Raw genomic sequence first — 13,394 nt, 5'->3', positions numbered from 1 at the left:
ATGCGCAACATATGCAACAACAAGGACAGTGTGAGCTCAGGAGCACCGTGGTCCCGTGGTTAGCGTGAGCAGCTGCGAAACGAGAGGTCCTTGGTTCAAGTCTTCCCTCGAGTGAAATGCCGGCACGGTAGCTCAGCGTATTCGGTCAGGGAGCCGGATGGCCTCTGTAATAAAAAACTGAGTGGAAAGATCAACCACCGAACTTGAACAGGATGTCTTCCGACGTCTGGAACGACCAAACGCAACGATCAATAACGAACAAAATAACAAAATGAAAAAAAGTGAAAAGTTTAATTTATTATTTCAGACAATTATTATCTGTCCGTCCGTCCGTCCGATGCGAGGTAACTGCTCTTATGTTTTCATCACTTTTTTGGGAGTGATTATCACATCCACAAGAAAAACTAAATCGGGCAAGGTAGAAGAATCTTTTTACCCATTCGCCAAGTGTACAAGTTAGGTGGGTCGACAACATATTCCTGTCATGTGACGCACATGATGTCACCAGTGTCGTGTAGAATATATCAGACATGTTTTCCTGTGGGGTAATCGGTTGACCTACGACCCTGCGATCAAATGTTTTCGGTTCCCATTAGGGAGGCACGTCCTTTCGTCTACTAATCGCACGGTTTTGCGGTGCGGTCGCAAAATACAGACACTAAAGTTATTACAGTGAACAGAGACGTCAATGAACGAACGGACAGATCATAACTTTGCGAAAGTCTTCCCTCACTCGAGGGAAGACTTGAACTGAGGATTTCTCTTTCCGCAGCTGCTTACGCTAACCACGGGACTACGGTGCTCCTGAGCTCACATTATCATTAATGTTGCCTATGTTGCGCATGAACTACTGAGTTTGTATATTTTGCTTATTTTTTCATAGTTCCACACAACTTCTTCCTGTTTTCTCGATTGATCTGTGTTCAGTTTTTCAAGGCCTATCCACGGTGCCAACTTATAACTAAATCTGAGGGGGGTGCGATGGGGAGGTTCCCTTGTGAGCACTACGGGATTTAAAATCTGAGGTCATGAGTCCCCTACAACTCAGAACTACTTAAACCTAACTAACCTAAGGACATCATCCATGCACGAGGCAGGATTCGAACCTGCGACCGTAGCGGTCGCGCGGTTCCAGACTGAAGCGCCTAGAACCACTCGGCCACACCGTCCGGTGTGTGTCAATAAATTCATAACGTTCGAACAGAGCATAAGTTCCATTACCCTACGGCAGATCGACGTCAGAGGTCTGCAATTTGTCGTTCTACTCATATTTCCTTTCTCTAGTACTGGTGTGACTTGTGTAACTTTCCAACCTGCAGTTACGAATCTTTCGTCGCGCGAGCGACTGTATACTCTTGCTGAATATGGGGCTATTAGATCAGCATACTCTGAAAGGAACCTCATTGGAATACAATCTGGACCGGAAGATTGGCCTTCGTTAAGTGATTTGCTTCACCGCGGATATTTACTTCTGAGCTGCTCATGTTGGTAGCAGTTCTTTGATTCGAATTTCGGAATATTTACTTCGTCCTCTTTGGTGAAAGATTTCAGAAAACCGTATTTCGTGACTTCACTTTAGTGGGACTATTATTGGTAACATTACCATGCATATTCTGTACTAATATGAAAAATCGCTGTGCTTTACCAACCTAAAATTGTTTTGCCGCGCAAGTTATGATGTTACGTAAGTTGTGGCGAATACGCTGTTCTTTTAAAGCGTCTCTGACTTAATAATATTATTTTATAATGCTGATTTATTTTCCACTTCGCTTTGACGACAATGGCATGCTGAATTACTCAGGAGTATTTATCCTATATAATTTACGCACCAAACCAGTCAGCGGTGTGGAGAAACAGCTGAAGCGCTAAAATTTATCAAAACTCCAGAAACCGATGGAATCCCTATCAGAACTTATACACTATATTTCCATCTAAGTTAGCCTCTCTATTAAGCACAGTCCCATCATAGATCTCTCGAACAAAAAACGGTGCCCAGTTGTTGGAAGAAAGCATACATCTACAAGAAGCACATCAGAAGTGAAAGACAAAACTAACGTTTAATATCTCTGACATCCATTTTTTATAGACACTTAGAACATCTTTTGAGCTCGACAGTAATGAAGTATCTCCTCCATACTAGACAGTATGGATTCCGAAAACATCGACCATACGAAACCCAAGTCGCTGTTTTCTCACATGACTTCCTGAAAGCCTCAAGACAGTCAAGTAGATGCACTATTTCTCGATTTCTGAAAATGATTTGACTCGGTGCCTAATCTACGCTTACTATCAAAAGTACGATCGTATGGGGCGTCAAGCGAAATTTTTGACTGGAATTTGTTGTGGGGCAGAGCAGCAAGTTATCTTGGATAGAAAATCATCAACAGAAGTAGAAGTAACTTCGAGTGTACTGGGAACCCTCATGTTAATGTTGTATAGTAATGACTTTGCACACAGGATTATAGTAACCTCAGACTTATCGCCGATGATACCGTTATCTATAATAATATAAAGCTGCATAAATATTCAATTAGATCTTGATAAGATTTCAGAGTGGTACAAAGATGAGAAATTGCTTTAAATGTTCAGAAATGTAAAACTGTGCACTTTACAAAACGGAAACTGCTATGGTGCCCAGGGGCATCATACGCAACCCGCACGACAACTACGCTGCACAGGAAAGAATAGGCACCGCTTATAACACGCGGCCTCGACACTGCTGGACTCCTAAGTTAATGGCAAGTCACCAGGAGGCGGATCGGGAGCGAGGTGCTTCACCAGCTTCAGCCAGAGACCACTGCAGTACCGCCTAGCCACGCCACATGTGCGTAGAAGGCAGCATATCTTTTCCGCAAGAAAGGATATTTACGCAGACGCAGCGACAATAGCGGGCAGGTACAGCGTGAAACTGGTCGTTCAACAACGAGGGAGTCTCAGGACAAAGATGCGGATGCTGCGCTTACGGAGGTGAAAACCGTCCTCAAATTTCTTAGCACCGAGAACCTTCTACACAAATTCATCACTGCTGGGAAAAAGATATTGGCAGCTAAAGACATGCTGTGGAAACACTGGCTCAGCTTGAGGGGTCAGATTGACGACATCAGTCTATGGAATGCTACTGGAGTTCGCAACAAGAAACATGAACTTAAAAATGTCATTGGCCGTCGCAAGATCGACTCAGTCCTCTTGTCAGATACTCATCTATGACCGAATGAAACTTTCAACTGTGAAGTATGGTGGGTTACCGCATTGACACACATGCACGACTTGGTGGCACAGCATTTCACCTTCTCCATGCTATTACTCACTGGCATGTCGACCTATCCAATCTGCAGGAGCTGGAGGATACTGCGGTTTGTCTGAACAGATCTTGGCGAGGTCACTTTTGTGGCGGCATATCTTCGCCCTGCAGCACAAAACTTATATCTTAGGACGAAACGGCGACTGGCGACGACTGGAAAGCAAGGAATCCTACCTGGAATTCAAGTTCCAACAACCCTATGGGACGTGTGCTGTACTACCTGGAACAAAATGTTAACCTGGAGATATGGCGACGTCTTGAGCCGGCCCATACTCCCTCCCCCGCCATCAACGTCCAGATGTCCTTGACACTGTTATCACTCAAAGACTTGGGATTGATCCCCGCCTTGTTACTGTCAGCGACTTACTGTCGAACCACGATCCTGTTCTAGCGGTGCTACCAAGGACGAGTCACCTACCGAAGCAGCGCGTTCACCAGGAAAATAACTGGTTCCAGTTCAAGAGGTATTTTAGTAACAGCATCTTGCCTAACCTGGAGGTTCAGACGCCAGCCCACATCCATTATTTCGATTACTTGACGCAGAAACTACGGAAAGCCTACAAATTGTTGTCAATAACGGTTGTTGATGACCTCCAGCCCCACCATCCGTTGCATCTCTTACTTGAAGAACTATGGCAACAGAAAAACCGGTATAGGAAGCTGTGGCTAAAGAGTCGCAACCGAGCTTACCGATGATGGGTGCATCGCCCTGAAAGGCAGCTTCGACGACGACGATGACTTGACTGGCGAGCAGAAACATGGGAGGATGTTCTCCTTCCTCCTGCAAACCAGATAAGAATGGCGGTTAGTGAAAAACTTGAGGGCCGATCCCACGCCCAAACGATCGCTTCAGACTCCTCAGGGATTAACAGAACACCCACTTACCAAAGTGGAAACATTCGCGACGGCGTTTGACCGGCAAATGACGCTTCTGAGGGAGCCTCTGAACAGAGCCCCGAGAGACCACGAGTATGCCACCGTACAAGCAGTCGCTCGAATCGTCACCGCTCCAGACTGGTTCTGTCCCTGTCTAACTACACCTAGCGGAATTAGAATCACACTAAGGAAGCTAAATGGCAACCAGGCACCGGGTCCTGAGAAGATCAGCAACTTACAGCTAAAGAACTTTCCACGTAAATCACTGGTGCTCTTGAGGAGAATCTACAATGTCTGTCTCTTGACAAAGTATTTCCCTAATGAGTGGAAGATCGCCAAGACAGTTCTTATTCGCAAACCACAGAAGGACGATACCCTGACCACAAATTTCCGACCCATTAGTAATGTGGTATGGGAAAAATCTTAGAGAGAGTCATCCAGAACCATTGGTGGCACGTAAACTATCCGCTGAACTGCAACTCCTTCGTCTGACGAAACATGTTACCAGAAATTTAAATGTGTCCAGTACTACTGCAGCGGTCTTCTTAGATACTGAGAGCTTATGATAAGGCATGGAGGGAACAACTAATTCGAAAACTGGACGAACTGACGTCGATGCCCAGTTGTTATGTGACACTTATAGCTAGTTTTTTGACAGACAGATTGTCAAAGACAATAGAGGGCCAATCATCTGATACGTGATTGGCGTTGGTGGGACTGCCTCAAGGATCCGTTTTATCCCCACTACTATTTAATCTCTATGTAAATGACATGACATCTGTCACAGGGGTACAGATTGCACAGTTTGCCGATGATACAGCTTTTTTCACAAGCGGAAGACATTTTCACGCTTACATTCGACGCCTTCAGTATCAACTCGGTGCCATACCCGCTTGGTGTAAGACCAATAAAGTGCAACTAAATCCTGTCAAGGCGACAGCCATCTATTTCAGCAAGAAACACACCTTGATGCCTACCAACTTGAGACTGAATGGGTGGGATATCCAAGGGGGGGGGGGGGGGGGGCGGCAATGGTGACTTACCTGGTGTCTCTTTGGACAAACGCTTTTTTCTCCCCAAACATATTAGCTCACTCAGGAACAAAGATTTTCATACGGCCAAGAAACTTCTTTTTTTTTTCAAAAGTACTAACCTCAGTACCACAGCAAAGGTTCGATTGTATAAGGCGAAGGTTATCTGTAACATACTGTACGGCAGCTCGGTCTGGGGTGTTGCCAGCCCGACACAAACTGGCCGTCTACAAGTTTTACAAAATATGGTATTCAGATGGATTCTTGGTGCCAGCCGCTGTACTCGCTTCATTGACTTGCAAGTCCCCCCCCCCCCTCCCCCCATGTGGATACAGTACTTGAACCAGTTCGCAAATGGACGACGATCCCGCACGACAAAGTAGACACTTTGAGTAACTCGATGAACTACATATGAACTCTGGGCAGGACAATACTCATCCCGCGGCATCAGTGTAGAGTACCACGCTCCTTTGTACTGTGACATCCTAAGCCATTACTCCAAATGACGGCATTACATGGACCGATGTACAGGCAGTTCCCGGCTGCGAGAGCTGGCCACCTCATGCTCTGGCTGCACAGCGGTCCCTCAATAGCTCTCGTCGACGTGCCAGCGAAGTAGACGACGATCCGAAGTGAAGCTTCGTTTACAGTGCTATCTGTGCAGATTATTTATTTTCCGTCCGACTCTTGGGCACTAGCCAGATTGTGTGTGTTTGTGTATGTGTGTGTGTGTGTGTGTGTGTGTGTGTGTGTATGTGTATGTGAGTGTCATCCCGCAGGAGGAGCGGTATGTAGTTTCTGTGTAATTTTTGTTTTTGGTTTACCCTCCTGAAACGAATAAAGAACGATTGTGAACTACTACCAGGGCTTGGCGTTGAGACCCAATTTAGGAACATTACAAAAACAATGTGGTATCCGACGACCACAGTATCAACGAATTCCAAATGGTAATCATCAACTCATATAAATACCTGGGTGTAACAGTTTGTAGGGATTAGAAATGGAACGATCACATAGGCTCTTGTCGTAGGAAAAAGTAGATGGCAGACCGGTTCAGTGGTAGAGTACTAAATAACTGCAGCCAGTCTACAGAGTAGACTGCATAAAAAAAAAAGTGATCACGTGGCACTGATGGCCAAGAGGCCTTATCCGGGGAAGTTCGGTCGGTGAGTGCAAGTTTTATTTCAGGTGACCCCACAGTGGGCGTCTTGTGCGTCGTCGGTGATGATGAGTACAAGTACAACACAACACCCAGTCCACGAGCGGAGAAAATCTCCAAGCCAGCCGGGAATCGAACCTGGGCCTACTACAAGGTAACTTCTCAGCTAAGCAGTAGCAGAATGCACAGAAAAGACTCGTGCGACCCATCCTAGGATACTGTTCATGTGTGTGGGACCAGTACAGAATGTGACTAGCCGCGGACATAAGCGAAAATGGTCACAGGTTAGTTTGACTAGTGGGAGAGTGTTACAGAGATGATGATGAAACTGAACTGGCAAACGCTTTAAGATCGAGATAAACTATTTTGAGGAATCCTAGTTAATGCACTGGTGTCCAAAATTAAGTAAACGGACACAGATGGTGCAGTATAAAACAGAGAAGACGCCTACCAGACTCTCTGCGGTGGAGGGCCGTAGGAAGAAAGGAAGCAGGACAGTGTCAAACTGATTTTGTTCGATGGCTTAATGTGAATCGTTCTGTTGTTTCTCGGATGAGGTGACAGTTCAGAGAGACCTAAACTGTATCCCTAAGACCAGGGTATGGCCGACCACGTGTGACAGCAGAAAGAGAGGACCGTTATTTGGCTGTAAGCCCTCGACGGTACCGCCTTAGTACTGCCCAGCGACTGGCGTCTGTCCTGGTAGCATCCACTGGACGTGTTGTATGGGGGTAAACGATGTACAGAAGGCTTCGAAAGAGTGGTATTTATTGTCAGCGACCTGCTGAACCTTTGTCTCTGACGCGTCTTCACAGAAGGGAGCGTCTAGAGTGGAGTCGTGAACACGCCACCAGGACAGTCGGACAATGGGCCGATGTTGTTTTCACAGAGGAGTCTCAGGTTTGGTGTGGACAGTGCTCTCCACAAATTAACATCTGAAGGGAATGTGAAACACAGTTTCGAGATCCGAACAATATGGAAAGAGACCTATATCGCGGAGTATCGCTAATGCTCCGAGTGAATCGGAATGGTTTAACAGTTGCGAGGTATCCTGAGGTGGTTTCGGGATGTCATGTTAGCTTACGTTCTTCGCTATGAACTGTTAATGTTTTGGGGCGAAATAAACTCAACCTTCCAAAATTTCCGTTTGTTGCTTTTATTTTGGACACCAGTGTTTGTTTCTAGAACCTGATTTAACTGATGAGTCTAGGAATCCCGATGTATCGATCCCGTAGGAATCGCGAGTACAAGTTTAGACAAATTAGAGTGCCCGCTAACACCTTTAAGCAATCGTTCTTCCCGCTCTCCATATGTCAATGGAGCGTTAAGAAAAAACGAGGAAGCCACACACTTTACAGTGGTTTGCACAGTACGGATGTAGATGTACAATCATTGTCACAAAGATAATCTATTTCACATTTTAAACTCACATACGGAGGACGGGCACAGGTAGTGCTAGGAATGGGAGAACGTACAACGCATGTCACCTCTACAGGGTAAAACAGAACTCCACAGACAAAATTTAGAAGATTATTTAGGGATATTTTCTGAATGTTTTGGTACGGGAGACCCGTGGTATCTGGTGGCTCGTTACAAAGTAGTAATGTGATTATGATTTATTTGGCTTTGTTACCGGAATCATCTTCGTTTCTGTGAAAGTACTTTCACAGTAGTGAAAAATTCTGTCATATCGAATGAAACAAACGTAATAACACGAAAGAAATCTGGTTATTCGTGGACACCTACGTTTAGATGAAAGATTACTGTTATGTCGTTGATGTCAATGCAGGAACTGCTGAACATATACGTCGAGGTGCCGTTTTTCCATTGCGTTCAGTAAACCGCTAGAAGACATGCATATCGGCCGATTCTTCATCAGGAGATCAATCCACACAGTTGTGTAGCTCTGTCAACGCACAACCAACACTGCTGGGAAAATCAACTCGAGCATTAGTGAACGCAAGCTTTCAGATCAAGAGTGAAGCGGGCATTACCGTTGTCAACAACAAGTACCGTGAGTCAAAGGAACAAGTTTGTTTCCGGACGAGACACGCAATGCACTTCGTCGACATTTTCATTCTTGTGAAGATCTTTTCAATGCAGTGCCGATACAAGGGTAAGAAATCAAACGGTATGTAGTTACACGGTAACGAGCCACCTGAGACAGCGGGTATATTGCAACAATGTACTCGAAATACATCCTTGGACAACTTGAGAAATTTTCTTGGTGAAGATCTGGTTCATAACGCATCTTATGTATCTCACATGTGCCGTGTGCTGATCCAAGGGTATTGGCTATATTTCAGTTTAAAGTATACTTTGCAGAGAAGACATTCTATTTTTAAAATCTGTGTTTCGAATTCGGTTTTAATGTTTTCCACTGTTTCCAGAAGATCTGATTATAAGAAAAATAAGTAAATAAAAATTATTATTGGGTCCGACAGAGAACTAAAAAAAAAGTCATCACGCAAATCGTAAGATTTAGGCGTTACATCTCTTGTAGAGTATATCCAGTGCTCCATCAGCACTCGATGCAAGGGCGGATCTTCTACCTGCAGGGCAAGTCTTGGAGTTGGGGCGGATGGATTGCGGACCCTTCCTCCACCTTGTCTGGCTGCAAATGTCACTGGGTATAGATTTTACTGAGTTCAAATTAGAGGACACCTCAAACAGTATGGTCACCCAACGTTCGGAACAACCAAGAATTCGTGGCTGCACGCCGTGTAACTGAAGACATGTGGTGTCACCGCCAGACACGACACTTGCTAGGTGGTATCCTTTAAATCGGCCGCGGTCCGGTAGTATACGTCGGACCCGCGTGTCGCCACTATCAGTGATTGCAGACCGAGCGCCGCCACACGGCAGGTCTAGAGAGACTTCCTAGCACTCGCCCCAGTTGTACAGCCGACTTTGCTAGCGATGGTTCACTGACTTCTACGCTCTCATTTGCCGAGACGATAATTAGCATAACCTTCAGCTACGTTATTTGCTGCGACCTAGCAAGGCGCCATTATCAGTTATTATTGATACTGTGAATCATGTAATGTCAAGAGCGACGTTCGCCATTAATGGATTAAAGTTAAGTATTCCACTAGCTACGTCCGTTTTTCTCAATTCTAATTCCCTTGTCATGTTCCAGACCTCACGCCTGCCTGGGTGAGCTAAAACGCGTGCATTTCGGCCTCCTTTGGTAACACGGTGTTGGCTCTCCTGCCAACCACAACATTGGCGACGAGAGTAAAAGTGTTCTTATCTAAATTGCCCTGATTTACTTGTGTAATAGCTTCGCCACACTCTCCAAATGTACTGTCCGAATTTTATCGCTTATAGAATCAGCAGACGCAGGCCTTATTGGATGCCCTTGGACAGCTCGTCCAGGGTCAACGTGCGATGCAAAACGATGCGGCAGCAGCCGCTTCACCGCTAACGCAGCCACAACACGCTGTTGCATCAACTTTTCGACTTTTGATGCTGCACTGGAAAGCTGGACGGAGTGGTCACGCCAATTTGGATTCCATCTCGCCGCCTACAGAATTCAAGGTAACGAGCGGCAGCTTTTTTTTGTTATCGTCGGTCGGCGTGACTACATACCGTGTGATAGTCAAATTATTTCCCCGACGCGACATAGCAACTCTGTCCTACGAAGAAATTTTGTCTGCATTAGATGTATATTTCCAAGAATTAGTCAACGTAGTTGCGAAAAGGTATACCTTCTTTCGTACAAAACGTACGGCAGGTCAGACTAATCGGGAGTGGGTTGCAAACTTGCAAGGCCTTACCCTATTGTGCTTCTGAGTGTCAATGTGGACTCCCTTATTCCGATACTATGGTACGTGATGCAATTGCACAGAACGTTTCTGATGTTCGTATAAGGGACAGATTTTGAAACTAGTCAATCCCTCCCTTCAACAAGTGATGGACATATTGGATCGGCAGGACACACTTGACTTTGCTCAGGAATCATTTGAAACTTCGACAGCAGTGTTTCAGGTTAACCGGCCCGCCGGGCGAGCTGCACGGAGCAGTAAACAACCCTCGCGCCCGGCCGCGCCGCTGCTGCCAGGCTCTCAGCCACGTGTGCCGCGCAGGCAATCAAATGCAGTGATCAAATCATGTCCGCGGTGTGCTACTAAACATTCGCGTGAGAATTGCCCGTCACGCCAAGCTATTTGCTTTAATTGTAATAAAAAAGGACATGTTCAGAGTGTTTGCCAGAACAAGCTCAGATCGGAAGCTCAAAACCGTTCCAGGCTCTTTGCTTCGCGCCGGAATCGGAATCGAACCAAGAATACTCAGTCTCGCGAAACTTCGCCCATGGAAATTCATGTAGTTCATTCCACTCCGCCCAGTGCCACTCTCTCTAACAGTGACTGTGTTCGTCCCAAAAATAGTGTGCGTCGACATCGCCGGAACTCCCGTCAAGTCGCAAGTGATTATGTACCAGTGACAATTCACGTTGCACGAGACAGTCGCTCTTGTTGTCAGCAGGACAATAAACTTTTTGTAGACTTGGACATTAACGGCAAAGTGATACCATTCCAGCTCGATACCGGAGCTGCAGTTTCACTGATCAATCAAGACACTTACAAACTGCTGGGCACACCTCCGTTGCGTGCCGCAAATGTTAAGTAGTTATTCAGGTCAAGGTATCCCTGTGTTAGGACAGTGCAGCCTTCTTGCAACATACAAAGGACAAACAAAACTTGTGTCATTTTACGTCCTTCGTCTTCTTCTGCAGTGAACTTGTTTGGTTTCGATTTATTTCAGTTGTTCAACTTGTCTATAGTAAATCAGGTCCTATCAGTGAACCAGACTGTGCATTCAGACAGTGTTTCTCGTCTATGTGAAGAATTTGCAGACATTTTTGCACCGGGCCTTGGTTGCGCTAAGAATTATAAAGCACATTTGGAACTGAAAGTAACAACCGAAATTTTTCAGAGCGTGCGATGTTCCCCACGCATTGCGTGATGAGGTCGCAAAAACATTACACGATTTGGAATCACAACGTGTGCAGGCTTCTCTCTGGGCATCACCCTTAGTAATTTTGCCAAAACATTCCGGCAAATTGAGACTTTGTGTGGACTTCAAGGCAACAGTGAATCCACAGCTAGTGATTGCAACTCTTCCTTTACCAAGCCCGGAAGATCTTTTTGACAAACTGTGCCCAGGTAATTATTTTTCGAAGTTGGATCTAGCAGATGCGTACTTGCAAATACCGGTAGACTAAGAATCCCAGCGAGTTTTGGTGGTTAACACTCATCTTGGTTTGTAACGATTCAAACGACAGACATTCGGGTGTGCATCCGCCCCTGCATTGTTTCAGCAATATCTGCAAACTGTTTGTGCGTCGGTCCCTACTGCAGCAAATTATCTGGACGATATTGTGATCTCTGGAAAGACGGAGGAAGAACATTTGGCCAATCTCAGAACATTATTTCAGGTCTTGCGGCAAAATGGCCTTCGCTTGCGGAAGGACAAATGTGTGTTTTTTGCTCGGGACTTGCCATACTTGGGACACGTACTCAATGCCCAAGGCATACATCCCAGTCCCACGCACCTTCGTGCCATACAAGACTTGCCGTCACCGCAGAAAATGAAGCACCAACAGAGTGTGCTGGGAAAAATTGCGTATTATACCAGCCGTGTGCCGCATGCCTCTTCCATTTCAGCTCCGCTTCATCGCTTACGCCGTAAGGGTGTTCCGTTCGTCTGGATGACGGAATGCGAACGCTCCTTTCGCCGGTTGAAATCGGCGTTGCTTTCCAATACTTGCCGTACGCCATTCGATCCCCGGAAGCCCCTCTTGTTGATGGTGGATGCATCGGATTTCGGGATCGGTGCTGTGCTTGCGCACAAAGATGGATCGCACGATCACCCTATTGCCTTTGCGTCCAAATTGCTCTCCTCTGCTCAAAGAAGTTATTCACAGATCGAGAAAGAAGAATTGGCTCTCGTATTTGGTGTTACAAAGTTTCATGATTTCTTGTAAGGTCGTCACTTTACCATAATCACAGACCACAAACCTTTGACATCACTTTTTCTTCCGACCAAGCCTATACCTCCTTGTACAGCGCAGAAATTCATTCGCTGGTCTATTTTCCTCTCGCAGTATCGCTACGATATCTTGTATCGGTCCACTGCTAAGCACGGAAACGCCGATGCGTTGTCCCGCTTGCCTGTTGCTGCGGATAGGCCATTCGATTCCGCCGAACTTGCTTACATGTTCATTGATGCGGAAACCGTTGACGTGGTCGAATCGTTTCCGATTGATTTTTGTCGTGTAGCTACAGCCACAGCTGCCGACCCTTTTCTTGCTCCCGTTCTGCGTTTTGTTGCTACACAATGGCCCTTGTCAAAGTCACGGATCGGGAACCCGTTGGTTCGCCGATTTTTTGCTCACAAGGAGAGACTTTTTGTACGACGTGGTGTTTAGCTGTTGCGTTCTGATAATGATCAGTCCAGGGTCGTGGTACCACGTTCGTTACAGTCTTCTGTCTTACAGCTTCTCCACCAAGGACATTGGGGTATAGTAAGAACGAAACAACTTGCTCGTCCGCACTGTACTTGGTTCGGAATCGATGCCGCTATTACGAATATGTGCTCTTCTTGCATGGTGTGTGCCGAACAACAATCAGCACCACCGCGGAAATTCTTTGCATGGCCAAAAGCCACTTCCCCTTGGCAATGCTTACACATCGATTTTGCTGGTCCATTCTGGAATGCTCGATGGTTGGTTGTGGTAGATTCATTCAGTAATTTTCCATTTGTTGTCCGGATGTCTTCCACGACGTCATCTGCCACCACCCAAGCGTTATCCGCTATCTTTTGCATTGAAGGTCTTCCACAGACTATTGTTTCCGACAATGGCCCACAATTCATGTCCGCAGAATTTCATTCTGCAAAGCCAATAGTATTCAACATCTGACATCCTCGCCGTTTTCGCCACTGTCAAACGGTGCCGCGGAACGATTGGTCAGAACTTTCAAGTCACAGATGTTGAACTTAAGAGTCGTATTCTCGGGAGGAC

The sequence above is a fragment of the Schistocerca gregaria genome, chromosome 4, assembly GCF_023897955.1.
Source record: "Schistocerca gregaria isolate iqSchGreg1 chromosome 4, iqSchGreg1.2, whole genome shotgun sequence".
NCBI classification, from domain to species: Eukaryota; Metazoa; Arthropoda; class Insecta; order Orthoptera; family Acrididae; genus Schistocerca; species Schistocerca gregaria.
Note: the sequence above shows the minus strand (reverse complement) of the source record.